The sequence below is a fragment of the Lonchura striata genome, chromosome 9 (assembly GCF_046129695.1).
Source record: "Lonchura striata isolate bLonStr1 chromosome 9, bLonStr1.mat, whole genome shotgun sequence".
Taxonomy (NCBI): Eukaryota; Metazoa; Chordata; class Aves; order Passeriformes; family Estrildidae; genus Lonchura; species Lonchura striata.
This window is the reverse complement of record NC_134611.1, coordinates 17,732,028-17,754,308: the sequence shown is the minus strand read 5'-3', so window position 1 is coordinate 17,754,308 and position 22,281 is coordinate 17,732,028. Positions and strand designations below refer to the sequence as shown.

The 22,281-nt window shown below is 36.4% G+C and overlaps 1 long non-coding RNA gene across 1 annotated transcript in view; it reads left to right on the top strand.

The window, feature by feature from the left end:
* The window catches only part of LOC144246740 (uncharacterized), a 157,968-nt gene that overhangs the window by 98,195 nt on the left and 37,492 nt on the right, over positions 1-22,281 (top strand). The window contains exon 2 of the long non-coding RNA XR_013340409.1: positions 646-673. This is a non-coding gene — a long non-coding RNA (uncharacterized LOC144246740). The remainder of the gene's footprint in view (positions 1-645; positions 674-22,281) is intronic.

The window sequence follows — 22,281 nt, the reverse complement described above, 5'->3', positions numbered from 1 at the left end:
TGAGAAGTGGAATCAAGTTGTGCTGGTCTCCAGTCTCCCATAAAGCAGAATGATGGGGAGAGTTTCTGTGAAATGCCATGGTCATTAGAAAGCAGTATCTGTGGAGAGAGGAAAAAATATGTATTTGTCAATGCACTCTGGGCTTCAAATTAGAAGTCAGGGTCTAGCTAAGTCTTACTCAGTCTCTTTTCTTCACATATCCACAATTTTTCCATCCTGTAAGGATCCCAAAGGTTTATTGACTATTATGTGGTTCAATCCATAATTTTAAAACTGACTTTTGCTCCTCAACTATCCTGACATCAATTGGAAGAGCCAAGAAGTAGCTCCAATGACACTGCTTAGAGTAATCTAATAACACCTTTTAAGCAGAGGCATTTTTAGGAGTAGCTTTCTCTGGAATATTGTGCAGGCATATCTTTCTGTGCAGTAACAACATTTTTAAAATGCCATTGTCTAAGTATGCAAATTAATAGCTGAAATGGGTCACAATTAATTTGTGTTTCCCAAAGACCAAGACCTTGTCCTTCAAGTTTGCCACCAATATTTGCATATTCTCTTTCTATTCATTGGAGGTTGGTTGTGTATTAGTTTTGTATGAGTTACCATTGCTAATTTGGCATTCCTGTCTTTTTTTTTTTTCAGGGTGGGGAATGCATTCTGTCCAGTTAAGGTAAAAATTTAGCAGTCAATTCCCCCTCTTCTTCCCACCTTAAGACAGCAAACTCAGGTCTCCTCATGTGGGCTAAACCCTTAATGTTGCAGCAGTGTATTCTTCAGTCTTTTTTAGGATATCTGACAAACCCAGCACTTCTTAGTGTCCCGGTACAAACTCTTCTTTAGGTATTGGTTTTGCTCTGGTACTTAGATCATGACTTGTCAGCATTTATATCTAGCTGAGATTGACTGTTCCTAATGAAATTTCATTGCTGTTCATCCTTCTGAGTTTGTCCTATCATGTAAATGGTCTGTGGGCATAGGAATTGCTTTCCCTTGCTCAATGATTATTTTTTTTTGGAGGGGTAGAAAACGGGAGGAGTGACTAAAATTAACATTGAAGTTTACCTTAGAAGGAAAAAGAAATGGGTGGAAAAGTTGGTAAGATGATGAATTTTTAATAAGAAACTTTCACTTTACCTAGTATTGCTAAAGTCAACAAATGAAAAAATTTGATGTTTGATTTTATGACTTTCTTTGAATGATCTTTTTCTTGAGATTCCCTTGCTTATCACCAGTTTTTGTATGCAGTCAATACTGCCCATACAATACTTGAAAATACAGAGTTTATCTAAACTCTAAACAGGGTATTTCCAGACTTGCCGTGGAGCTCAACATGGAAGACAGAAAAAAGCTGAGTATTCAGAAATTATGGTGGCTTCGCCAGGTTACAGTGAGGGGAAAATCCTAATTAGGTATTAAATGTTTTTCAAAAATTGCAATAGAAAACTGAAACGAGGCAGAACTGTAAAAAAAAAGTCAGTGATTTAAATGATAGTGGACCAATACCCTTAGAAGTTTAAAACCAGTAAACTTGTTTTTGAAAAAGAGGCACAATAAATTTAAATGGCATCTAGCTCAGAACTGAGGAGGGGCAAAGTCATGCATCAAAGATAATTGAAGGCACCCTTTGAAATGGGCTGAGGGGAGATGACTCTTGACCTTGGATTGTTTGGAATTTGCAGCAATGCACAGGGGCTCCTCCATCATGACAAATGATTTGAGTTTCCATTAAGTGAGTATCTGAGCATCGTTTATGCTGACTCCCTGATATTTCACTGCCAAGAGGTCAACTGCTGTATTTGAGCACAGATGAGAGTCACTTGAAGATGAATCCAGGTCTGGACACCTTGCAGAGAGCAGCACTTAAGGACTGTGTTAGTAGCAGAACTGGGCTTTTTTCTGCTGGATAGCTGTGATTGAAACTGCCACAGAATTGGACATCATTGATGTCTGAGTAGAACCAATCCTGCCTGAAAATCAGAGCATGAATCAGTGATTTCTTGGCTCTTGACAAAGGATGTGATAATGACCAGACTGGAAAGCAAGATCAGCTTCTTGTTAAGATTCCAATCCACAAATGTTACCCAGAGGCTGATGACTGAATAAAGCAGATACTTTTAAGTGTGAGAGAGACTGAAATTCAGCAGTGCCTATTGCTGTGAAGGCACAGTGTCCTGAAAACCCAGAAACTATTTGATTTGCAGAGAATAAAATCATGTATTTTTGGAATGCAGAGGGTATTCTAATTGAGTATAAAGAACATAGATATGTAACACTGGGGATTGCTGCAACAAATTAATGGCCCACTAAGATTGTTTGTGAGCACACAGGAAACTTGGCCATTTTTCTCAGCTGCTGCTTAACCCAGTAACAGGATTCTGTAAAGTATATGAATGTCACATCTTCCCAGAATCTGTGAACATCTTGCTTTAAACAGTTGACACTTGATTGTTTGTTGACATTAGAGAGTAAACCAAACCCCTGTGCTTCATTGCAAACTTAGATATTTTCCCCTGTAATTCAGGCCATGTATACACGTGTGGGCCCAATTTAAATGTGAGATGTGGGATTTAGGGTTCAGCTCTTTTTCTGCACATTTGCATTGTTACTGATATCACCCAAACTTTCTGCCCCAGTTTCCCAACTGTAAAATGGATGTGATACTGATTCTTTCTTTTCTCAATCTTTTGTTTTTGCTTTTATTTTATGTTTATTTTGTTTTGATATTTTGAAGGGTGTATTTATTTTGCTCAAAACACATCTAAGTAACTTAAGGCAGTAAATAGTAAAATGCTTGCTGTCAAGAACTTAAAAGCTTTCATGATCTGTGAATGGCAAATTTTCTTTTGACTTTTCCTTTTTGTTTCTATCACAAGGGGTTTCTTAGGGAGGTATCAGTTTCCTACACATGATAATTAAGATTCATATGACTAACTTGACTTAAAATTCAGTAGAATGCTCATATAACCCTCTAGCGGTCCCCAAATCCTAGCTTATTAGTCTGAAATTGGCAAGTAGAAAATAGGAGAGAGAAAACTGGGACAGTTATGTTTAATATTAATGCAAAATGATACAGAAGAACTGTAGTGATAAAATAAAAATAAACTTTCTTTTCCTATGCAGTGGAAGAACCTCAGGCAAAAAAAGTTATCATAATACACATTGAACTTAACTGAAATACAGATATAAACATTTAAAGATATTCCCCTGTTTTTAATGCTATAAAATATTCGCTATAGTAATTAAATTGGGCATTGATTGAAGAAATAGTTGGTTGTGAAATCTATTTTATAGTATTTCTATATAACTACAGAAAAAGAGTTCTCTCTCTTTTTATCTCTTTGACTAGATTAAATTATTTAATAAATGTCCACTGGGAATAATTTGTACTTAAAACTGAAAGATAAGACAGACACCTTCAACAAATTAACTTTTGATATATGTAATTCTAGTATTTTAATTATATCTTTCCTTTGTGTGTGTGTTCTGAATAGAAAATATAAGAAAAATGTTTCCAGTCCAAAATCAGTTAAAACTTTGAGCATCTGATTATCATAATTAATTGCTTACAAATATAGTATAGCAATAATAATAATAAATAAAAACAATATCAAATAATAATATATTTCTTTGGATTTTACTTGCATTTAAATGCAATTGTTGATGTAACAAAAATTGATGTCCTTTTTATTTGTTATTTTATTCCCAACTTGAAGACCTTTGTGAGCATTTTTGTTTTTAATAATCATTCCATTCATTTATGGATAGAGGTAAAGTCACTTCCTGAATCTTTCAGAACAGAAATACCCTTGTCAGAAAAAGAATTTCAGTGCTTTTACCAGTGAATTAAGGTTTTTGGTTGGTTGATATTACTGGTTTCTTTTTCTCTCTTAGATGTCCTGTTTTTGAATTTTTTCCAGTTAGTATATGGTCCTTGTAAAAACCACAGAGTTTAGCATTTTAAAAATTTGTGCTACATTATTATAAAAATCATACAAAACACGAAATATTTCTAAAGAAGAAGCAGAAATGTTTAGTGAATGTTATATAATATTTGTTGTTTAGTTGGAATTATTCTTTCAATTCAATTTAGGATTTTCAAGTTTATGAATTGCAATATGAACTATGAGGAATTCTGAAGTAAAATAATCCCTGCTTTAGCTTTTAATGCTGGCACAGGAGTCAGTGTGCTTGAATATTACCCCCAGAATTTTTCCTCATTGGATTTCTAATTCCTGCCTTGGTAATATTCTGTGTTTTCTGTTCTCTCCCCTCATCCATTCTGAGTTGCACTCAGATCAAAGATGCTTGGAAAATTCTGTTAAGCACTTAATGTGTATTTTGATGACCAAGACTCTGAAACTTTTGGTAAAAGCTGGGGACAGTGTGTTTGGTGCTGAATAGATGCATATGGTAAGTGCTTTGAACCAAGTCAGAAGTAAGAGGAAATGATCTGCAGCCCCCTGCTTGAGCACATGTTTAGGTGAGATTACAAAAAAAAAAAAAAAAAAAAAAGGAAAAGCAAATTGAAAGGCTTTATGGCTTTATTAGGCATGAAAGTGGGAAGCAGATGTAAAGTTTAAGGTAGAAAGGCTTAAATTCTCATGTAACTCTTCAGAAACAGACATGGAGTAAGACAAACAAGCATCTTTGAAATTAAAAGCCATTATGATTTCAGTATTGCCAAAAAAATCAATATCCTTGCCTAATTTACCAAAGCCACAGTAAGGAAAATGAAAAGAAATAGCTAAATTCTCTTCATGAGGTCAACATGTCAAAGAAACTTATACTACAATACAATTTTATGTTTGCTTGCTGAACAATAGGTTTCTTTCATCTTTTGAAGCCTACAAGAGGTCCCAAGAGAAATGAAACACTGCAAGCATCAAGCCCCTGTCACCAAAGAAAAGCACGTCACCAAAAAAAAGTAAAATGAACTCCTAACGATGGATTACATTTTTTCTTGACTAAATTCTCTTTTAATTTAAGGAGATAAAGCTATGGTAACCTCTTAAACTCTGTCCCTTTTTGAAGGTGGAAAAAGTTTGATTTTCAGTGTGTCAATGTCTTGTCTACTTTTGGAAGAAAGACATTTTGATAAGGAGCCATCTTTGTCATATCCTACACACTATGGGGAGAGAAAGAGTATTCTTTAGGAAAGATGGAGTCATGAGCATAGACCCATCCTGTCTGAGGCATTTGTGAGAGAGTCATCGTGGTATGGCTACAAAGGATGGTCTTTGGTCTTTCATTCCATTAGAAAAATGAAGATTTTATTTAGAGGGATGATGGTCAGCCTGGGTCAATGCACATTGTCAATGCTGGATTGTAAAAAATCCTTAATGGTCTCTTTAGTACAGGGCTTTAATTAGTCTCCTCAGTAAAAATAGCTTTAAGTAGTTATTTCAGGAGATATCTGTATTGTAATTTTAGGACAAATTTAGCTATCACTTAATTACTTAGTGGCTCAACATAGGCTCCCAGAGATGTAGGTACGGTATTGGTATTGTGTGAGATTTGATCACTAAATTCTCCTGGTGGTTGCACTAGAGAAATATTTTGAGTAAAAAATTCTGAAACTAAAAAAACACCTCATTAGCTCACTACTTAATTTTTCACTCTCAGCACATCAGAAATGATCCCTCACAATATATCTACACTGAGCAATGCAATGTTACGATTGCAGCTATTGCCTCTTTCTGGTTGACTAAGTCAGCTTCAGTGGAGCACCACACTGATCTAGCTGTACTACTGAGGAAAAAGCTTGTCTGAGCATCTTACATGGAAATGCATTGTGCTTAGTCACCTATTGTCAGGATTTCAGTTTGTCAAACACGTAATGCTGCTTTTACTTCTTGATAATTCTGGATACAGTTTGGTAATGAAAGCTGATAAATGCATTTTTAGTAAACTTGCAAGAATGCTGTCAGCAATTGCCTAGAATTGCAACAGTGATAGTCTTGACTATGGCTGATTAGAAGATGTAGGACATTTGCTTCTATTACACATTCATAAATAAAAAGGAAATTTACAGCCCTTTTTATTTAAAGACCTTACTAAATCCTGCTAAGATCAGTAAAAAACCCTTCTGTTGATTTCAGTGGTAGGTGAGTAATTGGTTTGTAACTGCCCAGGTAGTTTTGGCTGAAGAAAAGCAGTTGCAAGGTCTAGCAAGTATGCTAGAATGTAATCTGACTAGAAACCAGACCTTCCTAACCTGTACATCTTTATGTACTACCTGTACTGTAGTACAGGATATAAAGATGAAAAGTTAGCTTTCAGATAATTATGAGAAAACTTTCTCAAATCTACATAGGGAACATTGTGATTTGTGGCATCCAGCCGAGTAGAACAATAAATGGTTGAATAGAAAAGAAATCTGCTTTAGTAAAAGAATAGGAATTCTTATGTGCTACCAGTCTTGGAAACACCTATTTTGTGAATAAATCTAAGGTAAGGAGGAGGAGTATATCTTGTATTATTTATTTCTGATTGTGAGGATGTCTCAGGGTGAAGGAATAGTTTGTATTGGCTGGCATACATGATTAACTAACTTAGACACAGATACTCCATTGTTTTCTCCTTGTGTAGCAAATGAGCAGCAGATGTTTGCAGGCACCTGGGTGTTACAGGAGATGTTTCACATAATCCCTTACAAAAGTGAACACCATACCTAACCACTCTTTAAGATCTAAGAGGGAGCAGAAAGAACATTAAAAATGCAATGGTACTGGAGAGGTGATTTGACAAGTCACAGTCAGAACCACTAAGATCATTCCTCCAACATTTGAGAAAATGAAACCTACTTGGTACCCTTCATCACCATGCATGTACCCTCAATTAAAGCAGTGCCCCTGATAGCAGGCAGTATAATCTGCATTTTATTTCACTCATGAGCAAAATAACAAGTTACTCAGGCCTGCGGCACTCGTGAGTGATATGGGCCGTGTAATATCCTCTCCATTGAGTTTCCTATTATTAAGTTTGAAATAAAGAGTTCAAAATTAACTGTGACAATTATTTTATCTAGTGTTGGCATCACCATTAGCTTCTGCAGTTTACTGCTAATAAAACTTTAAATTTGCTATTACTTGTAATAACCTTTTTGCCACCTTAGCTGTAGAAATTAGACAAAGAACCCGGCCAAAACATGGCTAATGACATTTTCTATTTGCGCGGAGGAACTGACTAGAAATAATGGCTGTTATTTATAAAGTGTTAATACTATAAAGTACAATATTTCAGATTTCAGCTGATTAATTTGAAGCACTTGCTTCTTTTAACAGGCATCAGTGTTTCATGGTTCACATATTTAGCTGACCAACTTAATATGCAGTGTGTCAAATGGATCAGCATTCTCTCTGCAGCTGTCAAGCTATTTTGAAAAACAGACACACAAGCCAGAGCAGGTAATTTCCTCTTTATGACGTACTGCCAAAATCTTCTGTTTAGAATGGAGGTTAATGAGATAAAATCCTGAAATGCTTTCAGGTCCTAAAAGTATTGCCCCAAAAGACCTTTATAAGGTGATATCTTGCCTTTCCCAAACTGTTATAAACCAAGAAAAACTGCACTCAAGTCATAGTATTAAGTTGTGGAACTAAAACCTGCATCTCAAATTTATTTTCCTTACAGTCTTTGTTTATACTTTGACATATTTTCTCAGCTATTGTTTCAAGCTTCCTAAGTGGAATTTGCAATAATTTCATTGAGGCAAGGACTTCAGCATCTTTCATCTGACATAGTGAGATCCAGAAATACAGATTGTAAAATACCAATAAAACCACAAAATAATTAAGTATAGACAGGCCAATGAAGAGACAGCAGCAAAACACTGAAGCTGAAATGCAATAAAGCATTTAGATCCCCTTAGCTATGGTCTTCTAAGAAAGTACACAAATTCTGTATTACTCCATTCAGATACGTCCTAAAAGGATTGCAGAGGGAGCAAGAACTCACACAATGTAACCAATAAGGGAAGTGATTAATGCTGGATATGTATCAAAAACCTCTTTTTCCATAATTTTTACATCTTGGAATACTGGCTTTAAGATATATGACTATGCTTTTCTATTAGGATGTATTTTCCTTTTTAGGATGGTGACTTATTCCCTTTTAAATAATATATCTCTGGTTAATATACATATGCAGAGTGTGAATCTGATGTTTTGCATATCTGTAACTTGACACTTTTAGACTTCACACTCTTCCAGAGACAGATATCTAGTAAGGCTGTTACAGTAATAAAAAAACCCTGAAAAAACCCAACAAAAACACAATAAAAGGGTTAAAAAAGATTGAATAAAAGGGAGCCCAGGAGATCATAGCACTGTTACCTAGAGATTTGGATGGTATTAGGAAGAGAGGATCCTCTTGCTTTCAGTCACTGCTCCATGGCCCTCACAGCACTATGTGACACTTGTAAAATACATGTAATTTCCAGAACATGGTTTGCTAGGTAGTGTCCCAGCTCCTAGAATGAAGAGTGTTAAAGAAATACTATAAATGGAGGGAGGTCATGCTCCTTCTTATTGTCTTGCTCTGGCATAAGTAATCTTTAATTCTTCATTATGTGGAACAACTTTAGAAGAGATAGAGATTGTTTTTTCTCTTTTTCACCTTCATCACAATGGAGTGGTTGGGAAAAAGTGCAGGGAAATGGGTGAAATAAATATGAATCATGTGAAGGACTGAAATGAATGGAATCAGGGATCTTCAGGACTAAATTGCCCTGGGTGCTAACTAAATATATGTTGTCTTGATCATCCAGTGAAATTAGAACATGAGAAAGTAACAGAGTTGTCAGGAGAGTGAAAGGAAGAAGTGAGCTCTTAATGATGCTCATCATGTGCCTGCAGTTCTAATTTTGATTGCTTATTTTCTCCTTCCCTACTGACTCATCATTACTTCACAGGAGCCAGGCAGAAAGTAATGGACCATGGGAATAGTAAAAAGAAGTTAGTTTAATGAAAACTGACTAACACATGATCACATGAGTCAGGAAAAAGAATTCAGGTGACTGTGAAAGCTGGTAGAGGGGAATGAAAGAACTGAGGGAGGAAGAGGCAATACAGGGCTGAGATATTATTTTTTTCTGCTAGTTTATGTTATTGTCCTTTAAGCTATACTTTGATTACCAGGACAGTTCAAAAGACAAAAATTACACTTATATGATCAAACCAGTTTTATTTTGAAGAACAAAAATGTAGTATTCTCTTTGTCTCTGTTTCCTTCTTCCTTCCATCTCAGGATCCCATCTTGTATTTTGTGTATCATGTAAAGCTTCTTTCATTAATAACAGCTTGAATTATGCCAGTTATAGCACCACCTCTTCAGAGTGCTTGGATAGCAAGAAAATTATTTAAATAGTGAAGCACTACATTCCATGCAAATATGCACACTCAGTGCTTTGAGCAGTACTTGTAGTTCTTGGTCTCTTTCTCCTAAATTTTAAATTTATTTTTAATTTTGAATAATTTAACTAACTTGCTTGAAAGCATGGATGTGTGGAGACACAGACTCATTATTTTGATGCGTCATCTGAGATAAATCTCATCAGTGAGGATGATGATGAAGGGTGTAATACATTATCTTACAAAAGGTCATTTGAGTGCTGCTCTTCTCAGCATTGCTGTCAAGAATTCAGTGCTCCCAGTAATATTCTCAGAGTATGTTGGGTGTAGATGTTGATAGATATGCTTGCATGATTCTTGAGGCTTTTAGAGCAGTAAAGAAATATTTTTAAGTGGAGTCTAGCCTTAAAGCTCTGTTGATGCTAATTCTCATAGTGACAATATATTGACTATATTGTGAATAATTTCTAACTGGTGTTAGGCAATGCACTTCCCAGACTTACAAGTTGAAAAACGCATTCCTAATTTCCATTTGAAAATGCTGGAGGTATACTTGCGTGTGATGTCTGAGAGAGCAGTGAACAGATGATAGAATGCTCTGTCCCTAAGTAGCTTTAACATGCAAAATGTTTTGTTCTGTGGCCTCTGCTTCCTCCCTAGAGGAGAAGAATGTTGAGAAAGAGAGACATTAACAATATTTTATCACAAAAAGATTGGATTTCCAATAACATGATTTTTTGCATATCTTGCTGCCTTAGTACTCTTTTTTTTTTTGTAGATGTACCATAATTTAAAAAACCCCAACCTTTTAGGCCCTGTTCTTGAAAAGCTTGTTCTTAACTCTTTTATATGCTGAACTCATAATTCAGTGGTACCTCTCTTATGAATAAGATGCTAAAAATTTAATATTTGTGTAATTATTCATAGAAGTGGAGATAGGCAACAAGAACTATTTCCTTAGTTGTTCTGCAGTCACAGTGCTAAAGTATATGTATCAGTCAGATATTTTCTTTTAATTAAGAGATTTTTTTTTGACCTGGTAAGAAAAGTGATGACAATTAAATTTATGCGACTTTTGCTGTGTGTTTAAAAAAAGAATGAATGTGGCACTCAGTGCCATGGTTTAGTTGAGGTGGTGTTAGGACTCGAGTTGGACTTGATGATCTTAAAGATCTCTTGCAACCTAGTGATTCTGTGTGTGGTACTCTGTGTGATCTTTCAGGGTTAATTAGAAGTTTTCTAGCATGTTTTTTGCAAAATACATCTTGACATTTGACAGATTTATCTGAATCTTGAGGTAGTGATAACCACCTATGTGATTAGACACAGATTTTGCCAATATATTATGATTTGATATGCTTTGGACATGACTTCATTATCTTTAGGGCTATGCATTTAGAAATTATACTTTCAGCCAATCCCCTTTTAATTAGAAAAACTAATTCAAATTTTCTTTTTTCCTTGCACAGCTCCAATTCTTCTCTTAAAATTACATTCCCTTGCCTTCTTCCTTCTGCCCCCTTTTAAATTTTTTTTGTGTATGTTTCAACTGTGTATGTGCTACCTTAAACACTTTACACAATATTTTCATGATACATCTGCTAAAAAAAGGGTTCTGGATCTTATCTGGAAAGACCATGGCTAGCTTAGTTTGGTGGAAAACATACTGGAGAGTTAATGTCATAATGAGGACAATTTTTTATTGAGAGGCACTTAGGGAAATGGATATAGAACAGCTTGAAGTTCAAATTGAGGAGATATGAAAAATAAGCTTTCATTGAAATTGATGAAAGTGTGTTGTTTAGAGAGAAGGCATTACTTCAAATATCCAGGTCAGTGAAACAGTCTTTCTCAGTGGGCACTTGTGTCATTTATTTCTTAGCCAGTGCAGTGGGGAAAGCCTCTTAGGAGGGAGGTGTGGGTTATGTCCTCAGCATTCCAAGTGCAGTGGGAGGCCTGCAGTGCTGCTGTGGTCACTGCTTTGTTTCCTTTCCCATCCTGGCTCAGGGTGCTCCCTAACTGGTCTGACCAGCTGTCTGGTTTTTATATATTTCCCTGGCCAGACAGGGCTATTGTGAACTGTCTCATCTTCTCCTGGAGCTTTCATCCAGAGCAGCTGATTTCTGTGGTACAAGTAGAAAGAGTAAAAATTATGGAGGAAGAGACAAAATATGAAAAATCTACTTTTGGTACACCATTTCTTTTGACTAAATTAAATTAGCTGTAGAAGTATGACTATAGAAGCAGTAAACTCCCAACTAATGACAGAAACAATTGTTTTAGTGTAACTTAATTATGTTAATTGATTTGACAACTTGAAAGAAAGGGGTTTTTGTATGGATGAGTGTTAGCTAGAGAGAATTCCTGTGGAGTGGAGACAGAAACTGCAATTTAGCACCAGTGCGTGGAGAGAGATCAGTAGGATGTACAGTAAGAGGACTGTAATGGGCCATAAAAGTAATGTCTTTATTGAGTCCATGATTTTTAGTATCCATTAGTTAGTGAATTCCTGGATTAGCTCTGGAAGGTTTTCAGTAAATCTTGTGTGTGGGTAAAGGCTGAAGGATCATTGGGGAGGGGCCATTTTGTGAAAATGTTTTTCTACTAATAGCTGTATTCTTTCTTTTTAGTGATCATATTAATTTAGTTTGGCACAAAATATGTGAACTGTTTTTTTAAACAGTTGCTATGAGGACACTGTCCTCATCAGTATAGATGATACAGATATTTTACCATCACTAGATGGTAAAAAATCATCCCATACCATCACAGCTTGCCATAAAAGTCTATAAATCCAAAAACTACTCCAAGAGTCTCTTGGCATGGCTCATTCTCCCTCTTCCTGCTCTCAGATGCTGAATTTGTTGTAATGGCCAAATCTGCAAATATCCAACAATTGTGTGCTATTAGAAAAGTGTTCTGAAGTACTCCAGAGAAATAAAAGTTCTAAGGAGAATTGATGGATTTTATTTGAGCTTTTTATCGAGTCTGAAAAAGAGGAAACAAATTCCCCAGTGAACTATTATTAGACACAAGTGTTGGCAGAGGCAGCGTAACACTGCTGGCATGGACAGGTCCTGCTCTCCTCCCCTGGCATGTGGCCTTGCCTCTTTCCTCAGCTCCTCTGAATCCCTCGGTGAGCTGAGGCAGATCACTCTAATGCCAGAAGAATACTTAGATAGTTGACTGTATTAATTTTTTTTCAGTCTTCTTGAGCTGCTTTGGCTCCCTGCATGGTTGCTGAACCCCGCAGGCAGTGAGAGGAAGGATGACAGGAGGGGCAGTGAGGTGGGAGCAGGACACCAGCACAACTGGGCAGCTTCAGCAGCGACCAGGTGTCAGGCCAGCTCAGGCATTTCACTGAGCTCTGTGGCTGTGGGGCTTCGTCCATGGCATCAGCTCCTTGATTCATGGGCCAGCTGGACAGCCAGAGGGATGGGAAGCAGGGGCTGAGGAGCAGAGAAGTGAGAGGCTGTCAGCAGGAGGGTGTATGAGAAGAGTGTGGCGGGCCAAAACCAGTATCTCACTTGGATCTGTGATAAGGTTATGAGTTTCAGTTTCTATGAACCTCTTCTAAAGGTATTTTGTAGATCTCAGTGGTGTACAGAAGTGGGAGTAATGTGTTTGAGTGTTTCTGAATGCTAAAGGCTGAGCCATCAGAAAGAGAAGAGGTGCAAAAATGTTAGCTTGCAAAGACTACAATTTGCTTAACTTACAGTCCTCTGCCATTGCAAGCAGGAAATCAGGGAAAATCCCACACTTTTTTTTGCCGTGGAAGACATTTCATTAATGCTTTCCCTTAGCATCTTCAAGAGAAATTGCTCTTCTGAAGTTTTTAGTTTGTTCTATAAGGTTCACATGGCAAAAACTGCTGACAGATCAACACACTGAAAGGTCTTTTGAGAACTGGTAAGGTAAAATTTTCCTCAAATATTGTCTTTTGAAAAGTCATCTTTCTGCTCAGAGATGGCAGCTAGTCTATTGGCTATGAAATATAACTGGCTCCGTTATTGCAACAAATCAGGCATCTGGTGGTAGGCAGAGGAAACACAAGCTTTATATACAGTCTCAGCTGTTGGAGAAATTGTAAGCATTTCAAGGAGATTGGATTGCTGTCATGACATGAGACATTATTCTTCCAGCTGATGATATCCAAAGATTGTCTTATCTTTTCATTTAAAAAAATGAATAAACCCAAATAATTGCAAGTACAAATAAATACAAATAAGTGTCATGGGAATGAAGGAATATTTGAAACTGTAAAGCAACTATGAGAAATTAGGCTCTATTTGCTTGACTCTTGAGATAGCCTGAAATAACAGTCCTGAAAAAGGTGTGTTTACCAGCTCAGATTTAATTCCCAAGTCCCATTATTTGATTGCCTTTGTCCAACACAAAGTTCCAGCGACTTCCCAGTGAAGAGGCAGAGACAGACAGGACCTTTTGACACCTGTAGGCATTTCACAGAGAATAACTGCTATGCCCCTTCTGTTAAAATTTTTATTTTTAAACAGAGAAGGAAAACTATGTGCTTGAAATGGAAGTATGGCCCTGGAAGTACAGATCTGAATGAGAGGGGTGTTAGCATTTATTTCACTTAGATAATCCCTTTGGTCATAACCCTGAAGAATCATAAAATCATGATTTTATTATAACATAGGAAAACAATTTTAGGTAGACTTCAGGAACATGGGTCATAAGAAGTCAATGCTATTGTGTAGTAATAAGAGTATCTTCACAACTCATTTTCCTTTTCACATTGCTGCTAGATTTATAGCATTGTAAGCTACCAGAACGAGGAGTGTGTCTGTGTTTAAAATACAAACTTCGCTGTGTAATGACTTACCACTAAATCCTAATGCATTTTTGTTTTGTTTCATTTCATTTTGTGGCTCATTTCTTGCTCTGTACTCCCAAAGATCTTCAACTTTGTGCTTTCTTTCTGAGTCAGGAATGAATTTTTAAAATAAGCACTTGTACTGTGAACCATAAAGCAAAATACAGAGATGGAATCAAAAGAAGAACATAAATTACTTTTAGTATTCTGCAAAGAAACTTTCATTTTGCTTTTTGTGTTGTTCTGAAACTGTGGAAATCAATAATGAGACATACATTCTGAAGGAGGTTGTCTGTGTACGGGGTGTTTGCAGCAGTGAGCTCTGAAGGGGTTACTTCTGCCCTGTCTGACACAAATCTACTGTTCTTTGCACTAAGTGTCCCCATGAAACTACATTTTAGCTGCAGCTATCCATCTCAATGGCTTTTACTTTTTACTGTCTCAGACTACTAACTTTTAGTATGGATTCACTGATAGATCAATATGACACAAGCAAGATAAAGGTCAGCTAGATGTACATGTCTATTTTAAGCATGGGATGTTAGGAAACATTTTTGGGGGGATAGAAAGCATATAACATTCACTAGAAGCCTCATAAATGCTACTTTCCTGTTAACTAAACCCAAGTTTCCTTTTAGTTTCTCTCTAGTTTGAGTTTCTCTCCAACTTTACTACCTAAACATTTTTATTTTGAGATCTTCTGGCCCTTCAACATCATTGAATTGAGGAAAATAGATTTGAAAGGGGAGAGTAGAAGTTGCTGTGAGAAAGAGGCAATAGATGGGAGTGATGACATGTCCATGCTGCAACAAGAGAAAATTGCAGTATGCGTGCTCTATTATAAACTTTATTATAAGCCAAGGTAAAACTTGACAGTTTTAAACTGACAGCATAAAAATAAAGAAAACTATGGGTTCTGTGAGGAGACTTCAAAACTTCTGAGAACAGATGGAAATTGCCATAATAAAATCTTTCCTATGAAGCTGTCCAACAGAATAAAGCAATACCCTGGGGCCACTTTTTGATCTGGATAGGAGGGAAAGCTTTGTGGGTCTGTGAGACCAGGTGCTGGCAGGAACAGATTGCTGGGTGCACCACAGACCACATCTGCCCAGGGCTGCAGGCACTGCCTGTGAAGGCTGCTCTCCTAGAGCTCTGTTGCTGCCTTTAGGGTCAGAAAAATATAGAATTAACTTTGAAGCTTTTCCTGAAATTAGGATGTATATGAAGGTTTTCTTTAATATTGGTTCCTTCACAGGAATACATGCTTAGCAACCTGGCTTCATGAAATATTCAAAAAATCTCTATGCCATTCCTAGTCAGTTTTTGAAATTGACAACAGTTAGAAAAATGATTGTCAGGGAACACATATACACACCTACTATGATAAAATTCTGTTGTTAATATGTATAATATTGTCCCTCATCTGACCAAGTTTCCATTTTAACACAAGTTTTGCACCAATTTTTACCTTACCCTTTATATTTAACTTCTCAGTTTGAGATGAAACCCATTAAACTGTGGACTCACAGCTGAAGAAAGGCTGAGGATCTGGATGTTTATATGCTTTCACTTATAGCTCTGCTTTCCTGGCATTGCAGCCATAAAATGAGGCATCAGTAATAGAGCAATAAATGTATGATGAATCATCTTGCTAAAAATAATTTGCTTTGGAGAAAATTTATCCTTAGTCAAAGTTGGATAATACAGCACCATATTCATTTTGAGTGAGTTCAAAGAAGCATGATGCATGAAGACAGTTTAAAATATTCTCTATTTTCTTCTGAAAGGTTTTGTCCTTTCATCAGATTTTTTCTTAAATACCCAGCATTGAATGCATTTTGATATTCCCAAAGCAAACCAACAGTATTTTTAAAGGTCAATGTGTAACTTCTCTGATTTGAGGAGCATCTCAGAAATGACCAAACTATTATCAGCAAGGAAATATCCCAATCTCCTGTCACTTAACTGATTTCTTAAAAAGTGATGTCCAGCAGAGCATCTTTGCCTCCAAAGGCAGCTATGTAGAGCAGTGCCAACCTTCTGGCTTCATCAACACTCCTAGTGTGCTTAACTGGAAATTGTAGTGAATTTGCAAGGAGGAGGTATAAAAGGAAGGACCTGTTTTGTTTCTATTTATAGCAAAACCTGTACAAGTACCCTGAAATAACATGGAAGAGACTCCTGGGTCTCTATTAAACCTTTTTTTTTGATTGTTGGTGCTGTTACGGCAACAGCAATGCAGAGGTCTTACCTCAGGAAGACTTTCAGAAGTGTCTGTTCTTACAGATGTGGTTAATTGCTCTGACTCAGGTGATTATCTGCAGGTGAAATGTAAGGTAATTTTTTTTTTACATACTGTGTAAGTTGGAGTGTTTCTTCCAAGAAGGAGGCTTTCACAGAACACAATGTGTTTCAGGTCAGTTGATATGATTGTTTTGTAACATGACTGTTGGTTTTAGTGGGGGTTTTGCATGTTGTTGGGGCTTGTTTGTTTAGTTTTCCTTTATTCCGAGTCAATTGGAGTACCTTTGAATTTGTCTTTGAGCAAAGTCATGTTTCTCCTCTAATGCTGAATTTTGTTGAGCAGCAAACTCCTCTACTGGAACTGTGTGTGCATTGGGTGGTGTTAATTTCAAACTGTGAGTTCAGCCTTAACTTGATATATCTGAATTGCATTCCGGCAAGTATATGGAAAGCAAACATGCAGATGAGTTCAAACAAGTAGTAATTACTTGAATAAGAAGGGTGAGAAATTGAAGTGATAAAGCGCTAGATTCTTCTTCGTTGGCTCATAGTACCTGTGCTGTACATGTTCTCAAGGGTTAGCACCACTCTGAAAGGAGCTATCAACCCATTTATATTCAGTCCCTCATAGTAATGGTAATTGCTGCTGCCTTTTTTTTTTTTTTTTTAAAGAAAAATAGAATATCTTTGTCTGAATATTTTTAAAATGGCACAAGAAAAGTGGCATTGTTTGAAAATCCCAGTGGTGTCATAACAAGACTTCACATAAACATTAGATCAAGTAACCACAAGGAGCCTGTGAATTATTCTGGGAAGTTTTTAAACATGGGATACATGGCATTATTTAAGTATTTATAAATGTCATCTCATCTGCTATAAGGAAAGCTAATAGACTGTTTTGCAGACATTTCAGCTCCAAAAAGCAATTGCTTCTGTAATCTATTCCTATAAAATCGGCAAAAGTGGAGGCAGGCGTACTATGGGTCAATACCAGTGAAAGGCCTCTCTGCAGACAAAAGATTCACAGTCCATTAAGTTTCAGGTCTGTCCTGATATGGATTCCTCTGATGTATTACTATTATATCCTATTTTTGTTGACTCAGTTGCTGTGTCAGCAAAACCAAACATTTTGGCTTGTGTCCCAGCATCAAGCTGTCTGTGGAGGATATGTGTTTGCCTCCACCACTACAGTAATGAGAAACTGGCATTAGTTTGATTTGCATAATTGTACACTTCTAACTCAGACTCTGTGTCAGTAGGAGACAACTTATTGTGATGATACTCACTGCACATTATTCGTTTTGTGCAATCAGCATTTATTTATGCAAATTTCATCATTACAAGAGGTCATTTTCCAACCTTCTACCATGAAATCACTTTTTCTGCCAATGAACAGTAAGAAAACACCATAGGAGAGCAGTCAGGTATATTTGTCATTCACACTCCTTGGCCAAGACACTGCAAAGGGTTTATTGTGTGTGTGCATATGTGTTTAAAAATATGTTTTGTGAAAGACTGACAGCTCTAATGACAAAACTAAAATTTGATAGACCACATGTGATTATTTTAGACAAATGCTGTCAAAAAAGGCACACACAAAACTCAAAACAAAACCAACTGTCTTGCTAGTTATGAGAGTTACTATAAGAATAATTTATAGACTGAAAAAAAATATTTTGTGTTCCCCAGATGATCAGTGGAATTTTTTCTGTGATAAGAAGCAGAACCCTGTAATTTATTCATGTGAGAGATAAAAAGACAGAATAACAAACTAGGATGTCCCACTTGTAACAGAGACCTGAAATAGCAATAAATGTTGAAAAAGCTTATCAGAATAACTTGGATCTTAAGGATTCATGAAGTAACCATCAAGATTCTCTTGATAAAAATGCTTCCAAGGTCACATTGTTTATTTTATCACTAGTGGTAGAGGGACCTCTTAAGGTTTCATTTGCAAGTAGCTGAAATGACACTAGAAATCACTCTTTTCCCTAGACAATTGCTCCTAAGTTTAAAAATAGTTGGAATATGTCAGTGCTTATAAGATAGGACAAAATTACACAGAACAAGTAATTTGGGTGCTGGCTGACTGAGAGAGTGATGAATACTTAACAGATTGTATCTTCACAAGAGGCACAGAGAGTTCACTGGACTTCCTAGCATGCAAACTGTTGCTGAAAAGAATGAGAGTACAACTATGGCTTTACCTTTTATCCTCCCCAAAATAATAGAATCTGTAATTCTAAGCAGAAAAATTACATGTACTATCCCAGGAGTTATAAGTACTATAACTAAATACAAAACAAAACCCACAGGTGGGCCACTTTAACAAAGAACAGTTGTTTGTAATGGTCCTTTGTCAAAAAATCTGTAAATCAGATGTTGTACCACACAGGAAAAAAAAAAAGCTCTTTTCAAAAGAATGAGTGTAGCTGAAATCTGCTTATGTGCTCACTCAGAAAGAAGCATTCCAATAGCCCAGCACATGCATCTGGGAGAGAAATTTCTATCCGCAGGTGTGCATGAGATGATTAGCTCCTAAATATTTTTGCAGTCCTTGCTTCATGTGGGAATAAAATCCTCTATCCTGACATATGCTGTTTCATAATTCTTGAGTGAAAAGGTTCTTAAGGAAAACTCAGTTGGGCAGCCAATGCTGTATGAGCCCCATGTGGTAAATGAAGCTATGTGAGCTCAGAGTTTAATAAGATGATACTGCTCTTTGTATCATTAACCCACAGTCAGTCGACATGCTGGATTAAGATTAGAAATTGTATATTAGGAATTCCTGATTATTTTTTAAAATTATTTTTATTTTTAGTTACGAGCTAATTGAGAAAGAAAGAAGGCTAAATTAAAATAACTGTATTAAGACTAAATTCAAGAACAGAATGAGGAAATTGAGTCCTGAAAGAGAAAAGTCTATAGAAGAAAAGTGAAGAAAAAGGATAGAAAAAAAATGCTATAAAATACAAAATCTCAGAGAGGGAAAAAATTAGTTTGATGCTAAGAGCCAGTGCCTTTTGAAGGACAGAACAAAATCCCAAATTACCCAGAGTAAAGGAGGGTCAAATAAGATGAACCTATTGGACAAAGACAAGAGGCAGAAAGATGAGTAAAGGAGATACTCATCTGCAAAGCTTACAGAATCTTTGTGTTAGCCAAAACACAGGAGATGTATCTGTGAACCACCACCAAGGTGAACTCCAAGTACCATGAATGGGTGATTAAGAATGGACAACATAGATGTATGATAAGGGAAAGATAACTATCTGGTGACTGACAAACATAGAGTATACAAAATATTTTTAAGAAAGTATTAGAAAAATTTAACACATGGAATTAAATACTCTCAGGGGCATATTTAAAGGAATTAAGAGACACCAACTGAGTAACTGAAAGGAAGGGGCAGGAAAAACTGACAATAGCAGCCTGAAGAGCAAATGGTTGTATCTGGGAGAAACGAAGGGTAGATTTTCCTCTAAAACTTGACTTTGAAAGGAAAATTGCTTTCAAACAGAACAGACTGCCTAACAACAATATTCTTTGTAATTTCACTTTTATGTTACTGAACTGGTTTAAGTAACAAACAAGAATTTTCCCTCCTTCTTAATTAGATAAGTATATCATATGCAAAAATATATAGGGACACTTTGATTTCATGAGTTCTTCCCTCATGAGCTGCCCCAGGCACAACCGTGATAGCTAATGAATGCTTTAGTAGTATATGACAAAGAGAATTCTTCCCATTTTCTCTAAAACAAACAGATACTCCTTAACTCTCAGATTTTAATCTCATATCATGCTAGAGCTCATACAGGTAGAAGGCAAATTATACAACCCACCTTCTGATTGTAACATCCCTAGCCCAATTACAACAGTCAGGCTCAGATTTCAACATGGTTCTCATCTGGCACTAGACTTGCTTGTCAGAATTCAAGACAAATTTTTCTGTAAAAGATGTGACATATATGAGTTAAAAAATTCCAAAGGTTGACTAAATATTTATGATTCCTTTGAGTGTACCTGAATTTGAAATTCATAATGACTCTTAGACCAACCTCTTGTGCAAGTCTTCTGATATGATCTGGCTGTGGTTCATTCAAAATAAAACAAAAATTGTTTGTCTAGAAGTTAGAGAGTCAGAACTGGGTAAATCACAGTGCTGTTCACTGAGATGCATGAGACTATATGTCAAATCCTAAAGCTGTATTGTCATCGTAAATTCTTGCAGTCACTGCCTAGATTCTCTGATAACTCAGTATGGATTGTCAGGACAAATATATGGAGAACTGGGGAAGACTGTGGGGTCTCGGAAGTAGGGGGCTGATGTCTGGAGCTGTGTGAACTCTGATTATAGTCTAGTGTTTCAGCCCCAGTCTGTCTCTAATTTTTTACCTGCTCTGTGTCTATGTGCTATAGAGTGCTCTTTCTGTTAAAGGACATCACATGAGGTACATATTGCTCAGCAATCATCCACACCATGCCAGTGGGTTTCTTTTATCTAAATCAAGAGCATGTGTGGATGCTTGTTGCAGATTTCAAGTACACTATGCCAATGATTCACACAAGGCAAAACCCTGTTTGTTGAAAAAAAATCTATGGCCATGGCAATTATGATATAGCTGAACTTTTCTAATGGTGAAATGTCTTTGATTCTATATAATAAAAACCATGCAGCCTTGGAAATATTTATTAAAATGTTTTAAAATATATTATAACTATTGATTTATGGATGGGCAGAATGAAAAAACAGAAACATAATGAAAGGTTCAGGAGAACGCCAGCTTCTTTGAAGTTGTGTTTTAACTTCTGCAGTTCCAAGCTGCACTGGGTTTGATTCAGATGCTCAGGGTTAGGTTCACCTTTACCACTCATTAGCCATCAAAAGGCAGCACTTACAGTTGGGCACCGAGGCACCTTTTGTGGTCAATGGAGAGACCAGGGTCCTTCTGCTGATCTTTTGTTATCACCTACCTGCTCCTCCAGAGGCATTTTCTTTTTCCATGTCTTCACAGAAGAAATAGTGACTTAGAGTGGTGCTCCCCTTCCACTGAGGCTGGAGGAGCCTTGTAAGTCTGTGCCAAGGTGGATGGCACCGCACACCCACTGTGTGTCACACGTCTCCCTTTGGCAGAAAAGGTTTAGAAACGTGCTGAGAGGTTTCAAAAGGAGAAGGCTGCACCTCCAGTTTAGTCAGATGTACTATGTGCTTGAGGTATTTGTAGAACTCCTGGAAAAACCTGCTAGCAGCTATTCTGAACAATTTTGTTGATCTTTGTATGGGAGAGTGAGCTGGGGTTAAAATCTGGAAAGTCCCTAACATAAGCTAGAATTAGAATCTGAAAAATAAATTTTGATCTTTTGTCTTCTCTCAATTTGATTGACTCTGATAAAGCATGATGAGACTGAAAATATGACTTGGAAAAGCTTCTGCACTGAATTTCATAACCATTAGGAAATTAAAAAAAAAAATCAGTAAATAAGCCTCCCAACTTGAATAACACAAGTAGTTAAATTTTAATTTCATAGATTAATAAAAAACTTTAAAATTAGTTTGCTTGTGGTCACCTTAAAAGTAATTAGAATTTTTCATCTATATAGAAACTCCAGACTTTCATTTTCATTCAAATGACTAACTGATCTTTTTTCTTTGCTTTCTTCAGCCTTTTTATATATGTACTAAGATTTAATTCAAATGAATTAGGTGTTTACATATTTATTTTGAAAAGAAAATATTTTATCTTAAAAATAGCAAAAATAAGGTTATTTTATTCCTGGGGATTGTTTTTTCCTTTAGCCAAAAAAAGTTGTCAAATTCAGCACTGGCCACAAGCAATTTCA